Consider the following 21,474-nt stretch of genomic DNA (forward strand, 5'->3'; position numbering starts at 1 on the left):
ATTGTTATGCACACGTTTAGGCAATGTTATAGGTAGTATCGTGCATTTAGATCAAACTTGTGCTGTTCCTGGCCGATCTATTCAAGATAACTGTCATTTAATTCGCAATGTGTTGGATTATGTGGATCAAAAAGATCTACCTTGTGCTTTTATTAGTTTAGACCAAGAGAAGGCTTTTGATCGGGTCTCTCATCAGTTTTTGTTTAAAGTGTTGGACACTTTTGACTTTGGTCCAAATTTTAAGAAATGGGTTAAAATTTTGTATCAGGACATATCTAGTGCGCTTATAATTAACCAACACATTTCAAAGCCATTTCCTGTAACGAGGTCTGTCCGGCAGGGATGTGGCTTGTCCCCGTCTCTGTATGTATTAGCACTGGAACCTTTACTCGGCTATATACGGAAAAATTCAAAAATCATAGGGCTTTCTTTACCAGGCACTGATGATTCGGCAAAAATATCTGCCTTTGCTGATGATGGGCTTGGTTTTTGTACAACTGACGCTTCAATTGGTCACCTTTTGGCAGCATATTCTTGTTATGGTAAAGCGTCAGGCTCCAAATTGAATCTTGCAAAAACTCATGGCATTTTTGTTGGTAAATGGCGTTCAAGATCGGATCACCCTTTCGGTATTTCTTGGATTGAGCAGTCAAAAATAGTTGGAATTGTAACAGGCAAGAATGTCAATGCTGATGATCAGTTTCACCCTATACTATCTAAATTCCGTTTTGTTTTAAATTCAGCGAAGGGACGTTCAATCTCTATTTTTGGCAAATCTACTGTGTGCAATGTTATGGCTTTGTCTAAATTTTGGTATCGAGGGGCTGTAACAATATTTTCAAAACATTATGTCGACCTTTTTCAGAGGGAGACTTTTCGGTTTATTTGGCAGTCCACTGCTGAGCCTATTCGGAGGTCTGTGTGCTATAAACCTATTTTGGAGGGGGGTTTGGGTGTAGTACACATCCAATCAAAATTATATTCTTTTTATTTAAAGCACATTCAAAATCTTTTGCATAATTCTTCAGCTAAGTGGACATTTTTTGCAAAATATTGGTTAGGAATGTCTTTACGTCACTATTGTCCTACTTTTGCTTCGCTATTATTTCCTCATTCTGAGACAATGTCGCTGTTCTATCAGACTTGTTTATTGGCTATAAGACAGTTTGAAGCTGTCAATTCAAATTATCTGATAGATATGTTTCGGTTTACATCAAAATACTACTATGCTTGTTTATTACAAACTGTTGTGGAAAATAAAGTTGAAACGTTGTATCCACGTATACCTTTCGGGCAGGTTTGGCTTAATTTACATAATTCATTCGTGGATCCATTTTCGAAATCGGTCAATTATCGTCTCATCTACGATTCTCTCCCCTTGGGGTATACTCTCTATACTCGGGGAATGTCTGTCTCTCCTAACTGTCCACTCTGTCGTATAGCAATAGAAACTTCTGACCATCTTTTCATCTATTGCTCGTGTGTGGATGTTTTGTGGGATATCGTTTTCCAGTGGTTAGATCTACACAAGACACATCTACACCGCCTCTTAGTTGGGCTGAACAGTCAGCTTCATTGGTCGAGGACCATGCTTATTACTGCCCCAGGCAGGATGCTGGTCTGTTTGAAATGCCACGCACATGGACATGTTAGATCCAAGTGTCCTAAGACTGATCAGGTTTCTGTTTCTAAACGGAATGTAGAGGTTGAGCAGGAAGATGTGAAGGATGTTGTGGAGATTGATTCTGAGGATTCTGAGGATACTGACGACTCGGATATGGAAACAGTGCATTCAGATATAGAGGAGAATACAGAGGAGAGTTCTAAGGACAAAAAGCGGAAGTTGACAGATGCTGTTGTGAAAGATCATGAGAGCACTCCAGTGGCAGATAAGAAATCCAGGATGAAGGAAGACACATCTACACCGCCTCTTAGTTGGGCTGAACAGTCAGCTTCATTGGTCGAGGAAGTGAAGAGTGTAGAGAAGGAGGTGTCAGACAGTGTGAAGTTAATTAAGGTGCCGGAACTGTTTGTGACTGCTTGGGCAAAGAAGAACAGGGAGAGGATTAAGAGTAAAAGGCAGGATTGGGACACATACATTTTTCATGTGAAGCTGGAATGGAAGAAGGAGAAGAACTTATTTGAAGTCATGACCTGTGATAAGGAGATAGAGTCTTGTGTCTCCCAGTATAATGTGAAGCAGAGGACTGTTGTTCGGAAGTGTTTGTTCAGATTGTTGGAAGGGAAGGTGAATCAGAATCAGTCGGACATGATGGGACCAGAAGGTGAATACCTGAAGGAAATCAAGTTAGAGATTCATGCAGGTGAAATACAGTCTTTCTTGGAACCAGTGCTGTGACTTTTCCATAGATATTGTACGGACGTTTCAATCAGTGTCACTCTGCCTTTTCATTACTCTAGTACTGTTAGAGCTGCCACTTCATTTCTTTTCTTGTGATACATTCTTTTATCAGCTGAAGTGGTAGCTATTGCGCTGTCCGCAATTGTAATTTCGCTGATATTAAATATCTTATCAAAAAGAAAAAAAAAATGTAAAGATATCATGAAAATCAGGTAATATGATATACCCAGCCTTATCACCCATACTGCATTTCGTGACCATGTTGAACACCAGTGCTTGTCACCACACATTAGGCAATGTGATCAATTCCCAAGCAGTTTGTTTATGAACATGTGGACACTGTTTCAACAGTGGACTGAACCCAGTTAGTTTTTAGTAACCAGATACCTCCTGTAGCTAGTTCCACATCAACAAGAATTTTTGGAGGTAGGGAGGTGTCATACCAATTACTGAATAACGCATCTACTGCCGCTTAGAGATCCTAAAAGATAGGGACTTTTCTAGCAATTGGAATAGGACTATGTAGACACGTTTGCGGATTTGAAAAAGGGTTTCTTTCTTACCACTCGTTCATTTATATTTCGAAGAAGACTCTCTCAGTTTGAAAATCAGAAACTGTCAGCTGCTTCACATTGACTTGTCTCCCCTTCTGAGAGGTCGCATGCTACATGTCTGAACAATGCCAAGAGTGACATACTTCCATTTGTATCTCTTAGTTTTTCAATGTAATGTTTTCACAAACCCAAGATAATACAAGTCATCATCTAAAATCTTGAAATAGAATGTTGGACCAGAGGTTGAATTAATAAAGACGAAGTAAAGTTTGGAAGACACCTTAGTCAGCTGAAATACCATGTGATACATATCCCTCAGGAGTTAAATTTGTGACACATTTACGACAAAGGAATTCCAGTGTAGACACGTTTGCGGATTTGAAAAAGGGTTTGTTTCTTACCACTCTTTCATTTTTATTTCGAAGAAGACTCTACCAGTTTGAAAATCAGAAACTGTCAGCTGTTTCACATTGAATTGTCTCCCCTTCTGAGAGGTCGCATGCTATATGTCTGCAAAATGCCAAGAGTGACATACTTCCATCTGTATCTCTTAGTTTTTCAATGTAATGTTTTCACAAACCCAAGATAATACAATGTCATCATCTAAAATCTTGAAATTGAATGTTGGAACAGAGGTTGAATTAATAAAGACGAAGAAACGTTTGGAAGACACCTTAGTCAGCTGAAATACCATGTGATACATATCCCTCAGGAGTTAAATTTGTGACACATTTACGACAAAGGAATTCCAATGTAGACACGTTTGCGGATTTGAAAAAGGGTTTGTTTCTTACCACTCTTTCATTTTTATTTCAAAGAAGACTCTTCCAGTTTGAAAATCAGAAACTGTCAGCTGCTTCACATTGAATTGTCTCCCCTTCTGAGAGGTCGAATGCTACATGTCTGCACAATGCCAAGAGTGACATAGTTCCATTTGTATCTCTTAGTTTTTCAATGCAATGTTTCCACAAACCCAAGATAATACAATGTCATCATCTAAAGTCTTGAAACTGAATGTTGGAACAGAGGTTGAATTAATAAAGATGAAGTAAGCTTCGGAAGACACCTTAGTCAGCTGAAATACCATGTGATACATATCCCTCAGAGTTAAATTTGTGACACATTTTCGACAAAGGAGTTCCAATGTATACTCCTGGGCCAAATGTAAAGATCGCTTCTCGGCCTTTTGGCTTCGATCAAGTAGCCTGTGCTAGGAGCTTCTGCAGCAAGGAGGATCTACAGACCATTGGGTGACTATCTTTGATTGTGCTTATTGACATCGTGATTTTACTGACGCTTTTCTTCTCCCAGATCTACGAGTGGGTGGTGGCACTTAGTGCCTGAGACCTTGAGTGGTCGCCCCTCAAATTCATCACCATGGCCTTCAATGCTGCAACTGTGCTGTCTGCTGTTCCTTCCAGGTTTATGGACAAAAGGAAATCTGCTAACACGGTACGTGTGAAAAGTGTTATCAAAAATTTTGATCGTGAAAACATCTTGGATATTATTCAGTCCGTTTCAACTCCTGCCATTCAAGCCAGGGAGGTATTATCAATTTGGAAGACGGAAACATCGGGTGTTTGGTATGTGACATTTAAACATGAGAATAGGGCTCGTCTCCTAGTAACAGCTGGTTCCATTGTATACAGAGATATTAAAGTAGACTTCACTCCATATGAAAAGGAGATTGTGGACCTCCGGGTACATTGGATTCATGATGTTGTGGCAGATGCTTTTTTACGAGAATTCTTTTCCCGTTACGGGAAAGTGCTTTCAGTTACAGCTGAAACAGTGATTGTGGGTGGTGTACCAATGCAGACCGGAGTAAGAGTTGTACAGATACAGCTGGAAACTGGAAAGACTGAGAACATTCCCTACATCGTTCGACTAGGAGACAGGATGTCGATGTTGATCACTGCTCCAGGTAGGCTGCCTGTCTGTCTAAAATGTTTTAATTTGGGGCATACAAGATCAGACTGTCCCAGAAATTACTACAATAAGAGCAAGACACAGGAGCATATTAATGCCAACAGTGATGTGGGTGTGGCAAAGCCGACTGCCGATGTAATAAACAAAGTGACTGTAGAAAGTGATGTTGATGAGGAAATGGGTGAGGGTGAAGTTGAGGAGAGTCGGGTGAAAGAATCTGAGAGTGAAAGCATGAGAGAAAGTGAGTGTCAGGAAGAGAATGAAAGTGAGAAAGCTAGGTCATATGCATCGGTAGCGTCTGTATCCAGTTTGGATGTACAGGAATCGATGGATTCACAAACTGATGTTGTTTTGGCTGATGTCAGTTCTCAGGACTGGCAAACTAGTAAGCCCAAGCACCGTCACAGGTCCATTTCACGCGGGGCCACGTCGGGGAAGAAACAGAGAGTGTCTGTCATCCCTGCAGGAGTGGCAGATGCGGCTGCTGTGGCAGTTACGCGTTCCCCGTCGGGGACCCGCCGATCTGAGAGGGTGCTTGGGGATAAACATGAACCCCCTTAATTTCTGATGAAGCAGGTGTATTTCGCTAACGACCACGCTATGTCTACCACAACACGATCTAGATCATTGATATTAACTTTGTTTGCCAGGTTCTCCCTCTGTGGGGAGTGTTATTTGATCTATCTCTGTATATATTGTATTGTACATATTGGAGGGAGCGTATCTTTTTGGTGGTCAGTATATCGCAATGCATTATGGGTAAAAATAGCTTTTATATCATTTACTGTTTATAATATTTGGGCACTGCTAATTTGCATATCACTTGTAAATGTTGATATTTATTTGTTTATGAAGTTTTTGAGATATTTATGGGTAAGATCGTGTTATGCTATGGTATTGGATTATTTTGATTGTAAGTTATGGTTTTTTCCTCGAGGTTGTGTTTGTATTCGGTTTCAATTTGTTACTGTAAAAAAGCCTGGTTATCAGTGTGTATTGTGCATGCGTATATATTACGTGCGCTTCTGTCACCAATAGCTTAATATTCACTATGTACAATTTTGTTTCCATTAACTGTAACGGTCTTTTAAATAACCCTGCAAAGTTAAATGTATTATCTAATTCTTTTGTTAATGATAGCATTGATTTTTTATTTCTTCAAGAGACTCACATTCATAATTTATATTTAGCTAAGTCGTTTGAATCAAAATTTCCGGGGAAGGCATTTTGGAGTTTTGGTAGCAATTTTAGTCGTGGGGTGGGGTTTATTGTGTCGTCTAAAGTTAATTTTGTTGTAGAATATTTTCACTTTGACATAGAAGGAAGATTAGTTGTTGTGGATTTAGCTATTGATGGGCATAGTGTTAGATTTATTAATGTGTATGCACCTAATGTAGATGCTAATAGGACAGAGTTCTTTAGAAATCTTACGAAATATTTAGTCACAAATAAAAGTATTATTTTAGGCGGGGATTTTAATTGTGTAGTTAATTTACAGTTAGACAAAATTGGTGGTAGGGGTTTAGTGCAAGCAGGATCACATATAATTAAGCAGTGGGTCTCTGATTTCTCTATTTTTGACGTGTATCGCTCTAAGTTTCCCGGTTCTGTGGCGGTTTCCTGGCGCAATACGGCCGGCGTTGGATCTCGTTTGGACCGGTTCTATATTTCTTCTGCACTGCGCTGTTCGCTTGAGTCTGTTGATATATCTCCTTGTTCCTTTTCTGATCATGATTATGTGTCATTTAAGCTGAGGGATTTTGCTGGCATAAGTTTTGGTCCGGGATATTTTAAGTTTAATAATTCGTTACTAGATCATTCTTTTAAAACTTTATTTACTGGGTTCTGCTTAAATCATATTCCCCCATTAGGCTCCATTACTTTAGACTGGTGGGATGCCTTTAAGTTGGAAATTCGGTCCTTCACTAAATTATTTGCTCAGGTACGTAAGTCGCAACGGGCTTCCCTTCATAATGATCTAATTAAGCAATATAGAAACTTGTGTCAAGCTGAATCTCTACGTCCGGGACTTTTTTGTGACCAAATTGCGGCTGTAAAGAAACAACTTAATGATTTGGAAATATTGGAATTTAAAGGTCGTTTAGTTCGTTCTAAGGCTAAGGACCTTGAAAATGGTGAAAGGCCTTCCAGTTACTTTCTTCGCAAGGAGACACAGAGAGGTAAAAAGAAAACTATTTTTTCAATTTTGGACTCGTCTGGCAATAAAGTATCTACCTCTCGTGAAATCATGGGCGTTTTTGTTGATTTCTATAGCGAATTGTTTGGTTATGAGCCCATTGATGATGAAATTTGCAATCAATTCCTTGCTGATTTACCGGCGCTTCATTCGGATGATTCGGCTTCGCTGGAAGGGGAGATAACTCGTGACGAAATTCTAAAGACCCTTAAGGCTATGGAGAATAATAAGTCTCCGGGTCCGGACGGGCTTACTAAGGAATTTTATGTATATAATTTTGATGTTCTTGGTGATGTACTTCTCCGTGTTATTCAGTTGTCTTTTCAGGAGTCTTCCTTGCCTGAATCATCTAAAACATCTTATATTTCTCTTTTGTGTAAAGACATTAATAATGCTGATAATGTTCGGAACTGGCGTCCCATCTCTTTATTAAATGTTGATGTCAAAATTATTTCGAAATTGTTATGCACACGTTTAGGCAATGTTATAGGTAGTATCGTGCATTTAGATCAAACTTGTGCTGTTCCTGGCCGATCTATTCAAGATAACTGTCATTTAATTCGCAATGTGTTGGATTATGTGGATCAAAAAGATCTACCTTGTGCTTTTATTAGTTTAGACCAAGAGAAGGCTTTTGATCGGGTCTCTCATCAGTTTTTGTTTAAAGTGTTGGACACTTTTGGCTTTGGTCCAAATTTTAAGAAATGGGTTAAAATTTTATATCAGGACATATCTAGTGCGCTTATAATTAACCAACACATTTCAAAGCCATTTCCTGTAACGAGGTCTGTCCGGCAGGGATGTGGCTTGTCCCCGTCTCTGTATGTATTAGCACTGGAACCTTTACTCGGCTATATACGGAAAAATTCAAAAATCATAGGGCTTTCTTTACCAGGCATTGATGATTCGGCAAAAATATCTGCCTTTGCTGATGATGGGCTTGGTTTTTGTACAACTGACGCTTCAATTGGTCACCTTTTGGCAGCATATTCTTGTTATGGTAAAGCGTCAGGCTCCAAATTGAATCTTGCAAAAACTCATGGCATTTTTGTTGGTAAATGGCGTTCAAGATCGGATCACCCTTTCGGTATTTCTTGGATTGAGCAGTCAAAAATAGTTGGAATTGTAACAGGCAAGAATGTCAATGCTGATGATCAGTTTCACCCTATACTATCTAAATTCCGTTTTGTTTTAAATTCAGCGAAGGGACGTTCAATCTCTATTTTTGGCAAATCTACTGTGTGCAATGTTATGGCTTTGTCTAAATTTTGGTATCGAGGGGCTGTAACAATATTTTCAAAACATTATGTCGACCTTTTTCAGAGGGAGACTTTTCGGTTTATTTGGCAGTCCACTGCTGAGCCTATTCGGAGGTCTGTGTGCTATAAACCTATTTTGGAGGGGGGTTTGGGTGTAGTACACATCCAATCAAAATTATATTCTTTTTATTTAAAGCACATTCAAAATCTTTTGCATAATTCTTCAGCTAAGTGGACATTTTTTGCAAAATATTGGTTAGGAATGTCTTTACGTCACTATTGTCCTGCCTTTGCTTCGCTATTATTTCCCCATTCTGAGACAATGCCGCTGTTCTATCAGACTTGTTTATTGGCTATAAGACAGTTTGAAGCTGTCAATTCAAATTATCTGATAGATATGTTTCGGTTTACATCAAAACAGTACTATGTTTGTTTATTACAAACTGTTGTGGAAAATAAAGTTGAAACGTTGTATCCACGTATACCTTTCGGGCAGGTTTGGCTTAATTTACATAATTCATTCGTGGATCCACTTTCGAAATCGGTCAATTATCGTCTCATCTACGATTCTCTCCCCTTGGGGTATACTCTCTATACTCGGGGAATGTCTGTCTCTCCTAACTGTCCACTCTGTCGTATAGCAATAGAAACTTCTGACCATCTTTTCATCTATTGCTCGTGTGTGGATGTTTTGTGGGATATCGTTTTCCAGTGGTTAGATCAATTGTCTTTTGGTTTATTGAAAAGATCTAACGAGGTCATTCGGTTTAATTTGGTTCCTAAAATTCCAAATTCTTATCAAAAATCATTATGCATATACCTTTTAACTTTGGCAAAGTATACAATTTGGCTTATTCGGAATTCAAATAAATTTGAGCATACAAAGTTGAATGGGAACGATATTATGTTACGTTTTCTGTGTTTCCTTAGGACACGTGTCAAGGTCGACTTTTGTCGCTTTCCATTATCTATCTTTTCTAAGTATTGGCTTTCTTCACTTATATTCTGTAGAATCAATGCTGATCATTCATTAGAATTAATTATTTAACATTATACATCTAAATGTAATATATTTTCCTTATAACTGTGTATATTTTAAAACATTGTTTGTGCATGTAAGTAGATATGCGTTGCATGATGCCAGAATGGCAATTTAGTTTCTGAGTTTTTGTTACTTGTACAGATGTATATTGATCTTGTGCATGTTGTGTAAAAAGTTTATAGCATGAATGTCCCAATGATTATGTATATATGTGTATAGTGTGTGATTAATAACTTAATCAATATTTTACTCTTGGTTTGTAGCCAGTATATGGCATAATTCTTTATAATTTTGTGTATATATGTATATATTATGCATGCTTCATTTACGTTCCCTACATTCTTTTACGCCTGCTTCATTTACGCCTGCTTCGGTTTGTTTTCGTTATTTGATGTATAAAGTTTCTATAGTTATTGTGCATGTAGCCGGATTTGGCATTTTCTTCTTTAGTTCTTTTTCTGTTAGCGCTGCAGGGCAAAACTCTTTTTTGTGATATAATTTTAGGCTGCCCTGCAGCGACCGCGCTGTCCGCGCATGTAAAATTTTTTATGTATTAAATTTTATCAAAAAGAAAAAAAAAAAAAATGTAAAGATCGCTTCTCGGCCTTTTGGCTAAGATCAAAGTGTAGTATCTTAGCCAAAAACCCTGGCCCGGTCATCTCCTTAGGGAGTGTTCAGAGACTCTGGATCTTCATGGCCTTTTGATGTTATTGTGATTATATTTGACTACTGCTCTTCATTTCACAGATCTACGTGAGGCATCATCTACGTTGTAGTTGTGTGATCTTAAGTGGTCTCCTCACTTTGCCATCATGAGTTATACCGCTGCAGTTAATGAAGGGCCAATTCCAGTGGAGTTTATTGACCAGGATGTTGTCGGTCGAACTCTGAGGATTTATTTGACGGTCAAGGTTTCTTCTACAAGGGAGTTACTTGCTTACCTTAAGAAGAATGTGCCGGAGTTTAACGTGAGTGATTGTCAAGCTGTGTGGAAAACAGAACGGTATGGGAATGTTTACATCACAATGAAGGATCTTAACAGTGCAAAACGGCTTTTGGATGTACAGTGTGTTTCTGTTGAGCAAGAGAAGATTTATTTTTACAGCTATGGGAAGTACATGGTTTCCTTGAGGGTGCATTGGTTGCACGCCACTGTAAATAGTGCTTTTTTAAAGCACTATTTTTCTCGATATGGAAGAGTGTTAGAGGTGAAGAGGGAGTTTGAGGATATTGATGGTGTTTGCATCTATTCTGGAGTTCGGATTGTGCGCATGGAATTATTGGAGGAGGAGAAGGAGAGAATACCTCATATTGTCAAGTTTGGTGATAAGCAGAGCATGCTTATTACTGCCCCAGGCAGGATGCTGGTCTGTTTGAAATGCCACGCACATGGACATGTTAGATCCAAGTGTCCTAAGACTGATCAGGTTTCTGTTTCTAAACGGAATGTAGAGGTTGAGCAGGAAGATGTGAAGGATGTTGTGGAGATTGATTCTGAGGATTCTGAGGATACTGACGACTCGGATATGGAAACAGTGCATTCAGATATAGAGGAGAATACAGAGGAGAGTTCTAAGGACAAAAAGCGGAAGTTGACAGATGCTGTTGTGAAAGATCATGAGAGCACTCCAGTGGCAGATAAGAAATCCAGGATGAAGGAAGACACATCTACACCGCCTCTTAGTTGGGCTGAACAGTCAGCTTCATTGGTCGAGGAAGTGAAGAGTGTAGAGAAGGAGGTGTCAGACAGTGTGAAGTTAATTAAGGTGCCGGAACTGTTTGTGACTGCTTGGGCAAAGAAGAACAGGGAGAGGATTAAGAGTAAAAGGCAGGATTGGGACACATACATTTTTCATGTGAAGCTGGAATGGAAGAAGGAGAAGAACTTATTTGAAGTCATGACCTGTGATAAGGAGATAGAGTCTTGTGTCTCCCAGTATAATGTGAAGCAGAGGACTGTTGTTCGGAAGTGTTTGTTCAGATTGTTGGAAGGGAAGGTGAATCAGAATCAGTCGGACATGATGGGACCAGAAGGTGAATACCTGAAGGAAATCAAGTTAGAGATTCATGCAGGTGAAATACAGTCTTTCTTGGAACCAGTGCTGTGACTTTTCCATAGATATTGTACGGACGTTTCAATCAGTGTCACTCTGCCTTTTCATTACTCTAGTACTGTTAGAGCTGCCACTTCATTTCTTTTCTTGTGATACATTCTTTTATCAGCTGAAGTGGTAGCTATTGCGCTGTCCGCAATTGTAATTTCGCTGATATTTAATATCTTATCAAAAAGAAAAAAAAAATGTAAAGATATCATGAAAATCAGGTAATATGATATACCCAGCCTTATCACCCATACTGCATTTCGTGACCATGTTGAACACCAGTGCTTGTCACCACACATTAGGCAATGTGATCAATTCCCAAGCAGTTTGTTTATGAACATGTGGACACTGTTTCAACAGTGGACTGAACCCAGTTAGTTTTTAGTAACCAGATACCTCCTGTAGCTAGTTCCACATCAACAAGAATTTTTGGAGGTAGGGAGGTGTCATACCAATTACTGAATAACGCATCTACTGCCGCTTAGAGATCCTAAAAGATAGGGACTTTTCTAGCAATTGGAATAGGACTGTGTAGACACGTTTGCGGATTTGAAAAAGGGTTTCTTTCTTACCACTCGTTCATTTATATTTCGAAGAAGACTCTCTCAGTTTGAAAATCAGAAACTGTCAACTGCTTCACATTGAATTGTCTCCCCTTCTGAGAGGTCGAATGCTATATGTCTGCAAAATGCCAAGAGTGACATACTTCCATCTGTATCTCTTAGCTTTTCAATGTAATGTTTCCACAAACCCAAGATAATACAATGTCATCATCTAAAGTCTTGCAATTGAATGTTGGACCAGAGGTTGAATTAATAAAGACGAAGTAAGGTTTGGAATACACCTTAGTCAGCTGAAATACCATGTGATACGTATACCTCAGAGTAAAATTTGTGACAAATTTACGACAAAGGAATTCCAATGTAGACACGTTTGCGGATTTGGAAAAGGGTTTGTTTCTTACCAATCTTTCATTTTTATTTCGAAGAAGACTCTTTCAGTTTGAAAATCAGAAATTGTCAGCTGATTCACATTGAATTATCTCCCCTTCTGACAGGTCGAATGCTACATGTCTGCACAATGCCAAGAGTGACATAGTTCCATTTGTATCTCTTAGTTTTTCAATGTAATGTTTTCACAAACCCAAGATAATACAGGTCATCATCTAAAATCTTGAAATAGAATGTTGGACCAGAGGTTGAATTAATAAAGACAAAGAAACGTTTGGAAGACACCTTAGTCACCTGAAATACCATGTGATACATATCCCTCAGGAGTTAAATTTGTGACACATTTACGACAAAGGAATTCCAATGTAGACACGTTTGCGGATTTGAAAAAGGGTTTGTTTCTTACCACTCGTTCATTTTTATTTCGAAGAAGACTCTTTCAGTTTGAAGATCAGAAACTGTCAGCTGCTTCACATTGAATTGTCTCCCCTTCTGAGAGGTCGCATGCTACATGTCTGAACAATGAAAAGAGTGACATACTTCCATCTGTATCTCTTAGTTTTTCAATGTAATGTTTCCACAAACCCAAGATAATACAATGTCATCATCTAAAATCTTGAAATTGAATGTTGGACCAGAGGTTGAATTAACAAAGACGAAGTAACGTTTGGAAGACACCTTAGTCACCTGAAATACCATGTGATACATATCCCTCAGGAGTTAAATTTGTGACACATTTACGACAAAGGAATTCCAATGTAGACACGTTTGCGGATTTGAAAAAGGGTTTGTTTCTTACCACTCTTTCATTCTTACTTCAAAGAAGACTCTTCCAGTTTGAAAATCAGAAACTGTCAGCTGTTTCACATTGAATTGTCTCCCCTTCTGAGAGGTCGCATGCTACATGTCTGAACAATGCCAAGAGTGACATACTTCCATCTGTATCTCTTAGTTTTTCAATGTAATGTTTCCACAAACCCAAGATAATACAATGTCATCATCTAAAATCTTGAAATTGAATGTTGGACCAGAGGTTGAATTAACAAAGACGAAGTAACGTTTGGAAGACACCTTAGTCACCTGAAATACCATGTGATACATATCCCTCAGGAGTTAAATTTGTGACACATTTACGACAAAGGAATTCCAATGTAGACACGTTTGCGGATTTGAAAAAGGGTTTGTTTCTTACCACTCTTTCATTCTTACTTCAAAGAAGACTCTTCCAGTTTGAAAATCAGAAACTGTCAGCTGTTTCACATTGAATTGTCTCCCCTTCTGAGAGGTCGCATGCTACATGTCTGAACAATGCCAAGAGTGACATACTTCCATCTGTATCTCTTAGTTTTTCAATGTAATGTTTCCACAAACGCAAGATAATACAATGTCATCATCTAAAATCTTGAAATTGAATGTTGGAACAGAGGTTGAATTAATAAAGACGAAGAAACGTTTGGAAGACACCTTAGTCTGCTGAAATACCATGTGATACATATCCCTCAGGAGCTAAATTTGTGACACATTTACGACAAAGGAATTCCAGTGTAGACACGTTTGCGGATTTGAAAAAGGGTTTGTTTCTTACCACTCTTTCATTTTTATTTCGAAGAAGACTCTTCCAGTTTGAAAATCAGAAACTGTCAGCTGCTTCACATTGAATTGTCTCCCCTTCTGAGAGGTCGAATGCTATATGTCTGCACTATCCCTAGAGTGACTTAGTTCCATTTGTATCTCTTAGTTTTTCAATGTAATGTTTTCACAAACCCAAGATAATACAACGTCATCATCTAAAATCTTGAAATAGAATGTTGGACCAGAGGTTGAATTAACAGAGACGAAGAAAAGTTTGGAACACACCTTAGTCAGCTGAAATACCATGTGATACATATACCTCAGAGTTAAATTTGTGACACATCTACGACAAAGGAATTCCAATGCTGACACGTTTGCGGATTTGAAAAAGGGTTTCTTTCTTACCACTCTTTCATTCTTAATTCAAAGAAGACTCTTTCAGTTTGAAAATCAGAAACTGTCAGCTGCTTCACATTGAATTGTCTCCCCTTCTGAGAGGTCGAATGCTATATGTCTGAACAATGCCAAGAGTGACATACTTCCATCTGTATCTCTTAGCTTTTCAATGTAATGTTTCCACAAACCCAAGATAATACAATGTCATCATCTAAAGTCTTGCAATTGAATGTTGGACCAGAGGTTGAATTAATAAAGACGAAGTAAGGTTTGGAATACACCTTAGTCAGCTGAAATACCATGTGATACGTATACCTCAGAGTAAAATTTGTGACAAATTTACGACAAAGGAATTCCAATGTAGACACGTTTGCGGATTTGGAAAAGGGTTTGTTTCTTACCAATCTTTCATTTTTATTTCGAAGAAGACTCTTTCAGTTTGAAAATCAGAAATTGTCAGCTGATTCACATTGAATTATCTCCCCTTCTGACAGGTCGAATGCTACATGTCTGCACAATGCCAAGAGTGACATAGTTCCATTTGTATCTCTTAGTTTTTCAATGTAATGTTTTCACAAACCCAAGATAATACAGGTCATCATCTAAAATCTTGAAATAGAATGTTGGACCAGAGGTTGAATTAATAAAGACGAAGAAACGTTTGGAAGACACCTTAGTCACCTGAAATACCATGTGATACATATCCCTCAGGAGTTAAATTTGTGACACATTTACGACAAAGGAATTCCAATGTAGACACGTTTGCGGATTTGAAAAAGGGTTTGTTTCTTACCACTCGTTCATTTTTATTTCGAAGAAGACTCTTTCAGTTTGAAGATCAGAAACTGTCAGCTGCTTCACATTGAATTGTCTCCCCTTCTGAGAGGTCGCATGCTACATGTCTGAACAATGAAAAGAGTGACATACTTCCATCTGTATCTCTTAGTTTTTCAATGTAATGTTTCCACAAACCCAAGATAATACAATGTCATCATCTAAAGTCTTGAAATTGAATGTTGGACCAGAGGTTGAATTAACAAGGACGAAGTAACGTTTGGAAGACACCTTAGTCACCTGAAATACCATGTGATACATATCCCTCAGGAGTTAAATTTGTGACACATTTACGACAAAGGAATTCCAATGTAGACACGTTTGCGGATTTGAAAAAGGGTTTGTTTCTTACCACTCTTTCATTCTTACTTCAAAGAAGACTCTTCCAGTTTGAAAATCAGAAACTGTCAGCTGTTTCACATTGAATTGTCTCCCCTTCTGAGAGGTCGCATGCTACATGTCTGAACAATGCCAAGAGTGACATACTTCCATCTGTATCTCTTAGTTTTTCAATGTAATGTTTCCACAAACGCAAGATAATACAATGTCATCATCTAAAATCTTGAAATTGAATGTTGGAACAGAGGTTGAATTAATAAAGACGAAGAAACGTTTGGAAGACACCTTAGTCTGCTGAAATACCATGTGATACATATCCCTCAGGAGCTAAATTTGTGACACATTTACGACAAAGGAATTCCAGTGTAGACACGTTTGCGGATTTGAAAAAGGGTTTGTTTCTTACCACTCTTTCATTTTTATTTCGAAGAAGACTCTTCCAGTTTGAAAATCAGAAACTGTCAGCTGCTTCACATTGAATTGTCTCCCCTTCTGAGAGGTCGAATGCTATATGTCTGCACTATCCCTAGAGTGACTTAGTTCCATTTGTATCTCTTAGTTTTTCAATGTAATGTTTTCACAAACCCAAGATAATACAACGTCATCATCTAAAATCTTGAAATAGAATGTTGGACCAGAGGTTGAATTAACAGAGACGAAGAAAAGTTTGGAACACACCTTAGTCAGCTGAAATACCATGTGATACATATACCTCAGAGTTAAATTTGTGACACATTTACGACAAAGGAATTCCAATGCTGACACGTTTGCGGATTTGAAAAAGGGTTTCTTTCTTACCACTCTTTCATTTTTATTTCGAAGAAGACTCTTTCAGTTTGAAAATCAGAAATTGTCAGCTGATTCACATTGAATTATCTCCCCTTCTGACAGGTCGAATGCTACATGTCTGCACAATGCCAAGAGTGACATAGTTCCATTTGTATCTCTTAGTTTTTCAATGTAATGTTTTCACAAACCCAAGATAATACAGGTCATCATCTAAAATCTTGAAATAGAATGTTGGACCAGAGGTTGAATTAATAAAGACAAAGAAACGTTTGGAAGACACCTTAGTCACCTGAAATACCATGTGATACATATCCCTCAGGAGTTAAATTTGTGACACATTTACGACAAAGGAATTCCAATGTAGACACGTTTGCGGATTTGAAAAAGGGTTTGTTTCTTACCACTCTTTCATTCTTACTTCAAAGAAGACTCTTCCAGTTTGAAAATCAGAAACTGTCAGCTGTTTCACATTGAATTGTCTCCCCTTCTGAGAGGTCGCATGCTACATGTCTGAACAATGCCAAGAGTGACATACTTCCATCTGTATCTCTTAGTTTTTCAATGTAATGTTTCCACAAACCCAAGATAATACAATGTCATCATCTAAAATCTTGAAATTGAATGTTGGACCAGAGGTTGAATTAACAAAGACGAAGTAACGTTTGGAAGACACCTTAGTCACCTGAAATACCATGTGATACATATCCCTCAGGAGTTAAATTTGTGACACATTTACGACAAAGGAATTCCAATGTAGACACGTTTGCGGATTTGAAAAAGGGTTTGTTTCTTACCACTCTTTCATTCTTACTTCAAAGAAGACTCTTCCAGTTTGAAAATCAGAAACTGTCAGCTGTTTCACATTGAATTGTCTCCCCTTCTGAGAGGTCGCATGCTACATGTCTGAACAATGCCAAGAGTGACATACTTCCATCTGTATCTCTTAGTTTTTCAATGTAATGTTTCCACAAACGCAAGATAATACAATGTCATCATCTAAAATCTTGAAATTGAATGTTGGAACAGAGGTTGAATTAATAAAGACGAAGAAACGTTTGGAAGACACCTTAGTCTGCTGAAATACCATGTGATACATATCCCTCAGGAGCTAAATTTGTGACACATTTACGACAAAGGAATTCCAGTGTAGACACGTTTGCGGATTTGAAAAAGGGTTTGTTTCTTACCACTCTTTCATTTTTATTTCGAAGAAGACTCTTCCAGTTTGAAAATCAGAAACTGTCAGCTGCTTCACATTGAATTGTCTCCCCTTCTGAGAGGTCGAATGCTATATGTCTGCACTATCCCTAGAGTGACTTAGTTCCATTTGTATCTCTTAGTTTTTCAATGTAATGTTTTCACAAACCCAAGATAATACAACGTCATCATCTAAAATCTTGAAATAGAATGTTGGACCAGAGGTTGAATTAACAGAGACGAAGAAAAGTTTGGAACACACCTTAGTCAGCTGAAATACCATGTGATACATATACCTCAGAGTTAAATTTGTGACACATCTACGACAAAGGAATTCCAATGCTGACACGTTTGCGGATTTGAAAAAGGGTTTCTTTCTTACCACTCTTTCATTCTTAATTCAAAGAAGACTCTTTCAGTTTGAAAATCAGAAACTGTCAGCTGCTTCACATTGAATTGTCTCCCCTTCTGAGAGGTCGAATGCTATATGTCTGAACAATGCCAAGAGTGACATACTTCCATCTGTATCTCTTAGCTTTTCAATGTAATGTTTCCACAAACCCAAGATAATACAATGTCATCATCTAAAGTCTTGCAATTGAATGTTGGACCAGAGGTTGAATTAATAAAGACGAAGTAAGGTTTGGAATACACCTTAGTCAGCTGAAATACCATGTGATACGTATACCTCAGAGTAAAATTTGTGACAAATTTACGACAAAGGAATTCCAATGTAGACACGTTTGCGGATTTGGAAAAGGGTTTGTTTCTTACCAATCTTTCATTTTTATTTCGAAGAAGACTCTTTCAGTTTGAAAATCAGAAATTGTCAGCTGATTCACATTGAATTATCTCCCCTTCTGACAGGTCGAATGCTACATGTCTGCACAATGCCAAGAGTGACATAGTTCCATTTGTATCTCTTAGTTTTTCAATGTAATGTTTTCACAAACCCAAGATAATACAGGTCATCATCTAAAATCTTGAAATAGAATGTTGGACCAGAGGTTGAATTAATAAAGACGAAGAAACGTTTGGAAGACACCTTAGTCACCTGAAATACCATGTGATACATATCCCTCAGGAGTTAAATTTGTGACACATTTACGACAAAGGAATTCCAATGTAGACACGTTTGCGGATTTGAAAAAGGGTTTGTTTCTTACCACTCGTTCATTTTTATTTCGAAGAAGACTCTTTCAGTTTGAAGATCAGAAACTGTCAGCTGCTTCACATTGAATTGTCTCCCCTTCTGAGAGGTCGCATGCTACATGTCTGAACAATGAAAAGAGTGACATACTTCCATCTGTATCTCTTAGTTTTTCAATGTAATGTTTCCACAAACCCAAGATAATACAATGTCATCATCTAAAATCTTGAAATTGAATGTTGGACCAGAGGTTGAATTAACAAGGACGAAGAAACGTTTGGAAGACACCTTAGTCACCTGAAATACCATGTGATACATATCCCTCAGGAGTTAAATTTGTGACACATTTACGACAAAGGAATTCCAATGTAGACACGTTTGCGGATTTGAAAAAGGGTTTGTTTCTTACCACTCTTTCATTCTTACTTCAAAGAAGACTCTTCCAGTTTGAAAATCAGAAACTGTCAGCTGTTTCACATTGAATTGTCTCCCCTTCTGAGAGGTCGCATGCTACATGTCTGAACAATGCCAAGAGTGACATACTTCCATCTGTATCTCTTAGTTTTTCAATGTAATGTTTCCACAAACGCAAGATAATACAATGTCATCATCTAAAATCTTGAAATTGAATGTTGGAACAGAGGTTGAATTAATAAAGACGAAGAAACGTTTGGAAGACACCTTAGTCTGCTGAAATACCATGTGATACATATCCCTCAGGAGCTAAATTTGTGACACATTTACGACAAAGGAATTCCAGTGTAGACACGTTTGCGGATTTGAAAAAGGGTTTGTTTCTTACCACTCTTTCATTTTTATTTCGAAGAAGACTCTTCCAGTTTGAAAATCAGAAACTGTCAGCTGCTTCACATTGAATTGTCTCCCCTTCTGAGAGGTCGAATGCTATATGTCTGCACTATCCCTAGAGTGACTTAGTTCCATTTGTATCTCTTAGTTTTTCAATGTAATGTTTTCACAAACCCAAGATAATACAACGTCATCATCTAAAATCTTGAAATAGAATGTTGGACCAGAGGTTGAATTAACAGAGACGAAGAAAAGTTTGGAACACACCTTAGTCAGCTGAAATACCATGTGATACATATCCCTCAGAGTTAAATTTGTGACACATTTACGACAAAGGAATTCCAATGCTGACACGTTTGCGGATTTGAAAAAGGGTTTCTTTCTTACCACTCTTTCATTTTTAATTCAAAGAAGACTCTTTCAGTTTGAAAATCAGAAACTGTCAGCTGCTTCACATTGAATTGTCTCCCCTTCTGAGAGGTCGAATGCTATATGTCTGAACAATGCCAAGAGTAACACACTTCCATCTGTATCTCTTAGTTTTTCAATGTAATGTTTCCACAAACCCAAGATAATACAATGTCATCATCTAAAATCTTGAAATTGAATGTTGGACCAGAGGTTGAATTAACAAAGACGAAGCAACGTTTGGAAGACACCTTAGTCAGCTGAAATACCATGTGATACATATCCCTCAGGAGTTAAATTTGTGACACATTTACGACAAAGGAATTCCAATGTAGACACGTTTGCGGATTTGAAAAAGGGTTTGTTTCTTACCACTCTTTCATTTTTATTTCGAAGAAGACTCTCTCAGTTTGAAAATCAGAAACTGTCAGCTGCTTCACATTGAATTGTCTCCCCTTCTGAGAGGTCGAATGCTATATGTCTGAACAATGCCAAGAGTGACATACTTCCATCTATATCTCTTAGCTTTTCAGTGTAATGTTTCCACAAACCCAAGATAATACAATGTCATCATCTAAAGTCTTGCAATTGAATGTTGGACCAGAGGTTGAATTAATAAAGACGAAGAAAGGTTTGGAATACACCTTAGTCAGCTGAAATACCATGTGATACGTATACCTCAGAGTAAAATTTGTGACAAATTTACGACAAAGGAATTCCAATGTAGACACGTTTGCGGATTTGGAAAAGGGTTTGTTTCTTACCAATCTTTCATTTTTATTTCGAAGAAGACTCTTTCAGTTTGAAAATCAGAAATTGTCAGCTGCTTCACATTGAATTATCTCCCCTTCTGACAGGTCGAATGCTACATGTCTGCACAATGCCAAGAGTGACATAGTTCCATTTGTATCTCTTAGTTTTTCAATGTAATGTTTTCACAAACCCAAGATAATACAGGTCATCATCTAAAATCTTGAAATAGAATGTTGGACCAGAGGTTGAATTAATAAAGACGAAGGAACGTTTGGAAGACACCTTAGTCAGCTGAAATACCATGTGATACATATCCCTCAGGAGTTAAATTTGTGACACATTTACGACAAAGGAATTCCAATGTAGACACGTTTGCGGATTTGAAAAAGGGTTTGTTTCTTACCACTCGTTCATTTATATTTCGAAGAAGACTCTTTCAGTTTGAAGATCAGAAACTGTCAGCTGTTTCACATTGAATTGTCTCCCCTTCTGAGAGGTCGCATGCTACATGTCTGAACAATGCCAAGAGTGACATACTTCCATCTGTATCTCTTAGTTTTTCAATGTAATGTTTCCACAAACCCAAGATATTACAATGTCATCATCTAAAATCTTGAAATTGAATCTTGGACCAGAGGTTGAATTAACAAAGACGAAGTAACGTTTGGAAGACACCTTAGTCACCTGAAATACCATGTGATACATATCCCTCAGGAGCTAAATTTGTGACACATTTACGACAAAGGAATTCCAGTGTAGACACGTTTGCGGATTTGAAAAAGGGTTTGTTTCTTACCACTCTTTCATTTTTATTTCGAAGAAGACTCTTCCAGT

The 21,474-nt window shown here is 37.9% G+C and overlaps 1 non-coding gene across 1 annotated transcript; it reads left to right on the forward strand.

Moving 5' to 3' along the window:
* Nucleotides 1-9,935: 9,935 nt before the first annotated feature.
* On the forward strand, nt 9,936-10,131 carry LOC137295493 (U2 spliceosomal RNA). The gene has a single exon (XR_010957586.1). It is a non-coding gene; the product is annotated as a U2 spliceosomal RNA (small nuclear RNA).
* Nucleotides 10,132-21,474: the final 11,343 nt, after the last annotated feature.

The sequence above is a fragment of the Haliotis asinina genome, chromosome 8, assembly GCF_037392515.1.
Source record: "Haliotis asinina isolate JCU_RB_2024 chromosome 8, JCU_Hal_asi_v2, whole genome shotgun sequence".
Lineage (NCBI taxonomy): Eukaryota > Metazoa > Mollusca > Gastropoda > Lepetellida > Haliotidae > Haliotis > Haliotis asinina.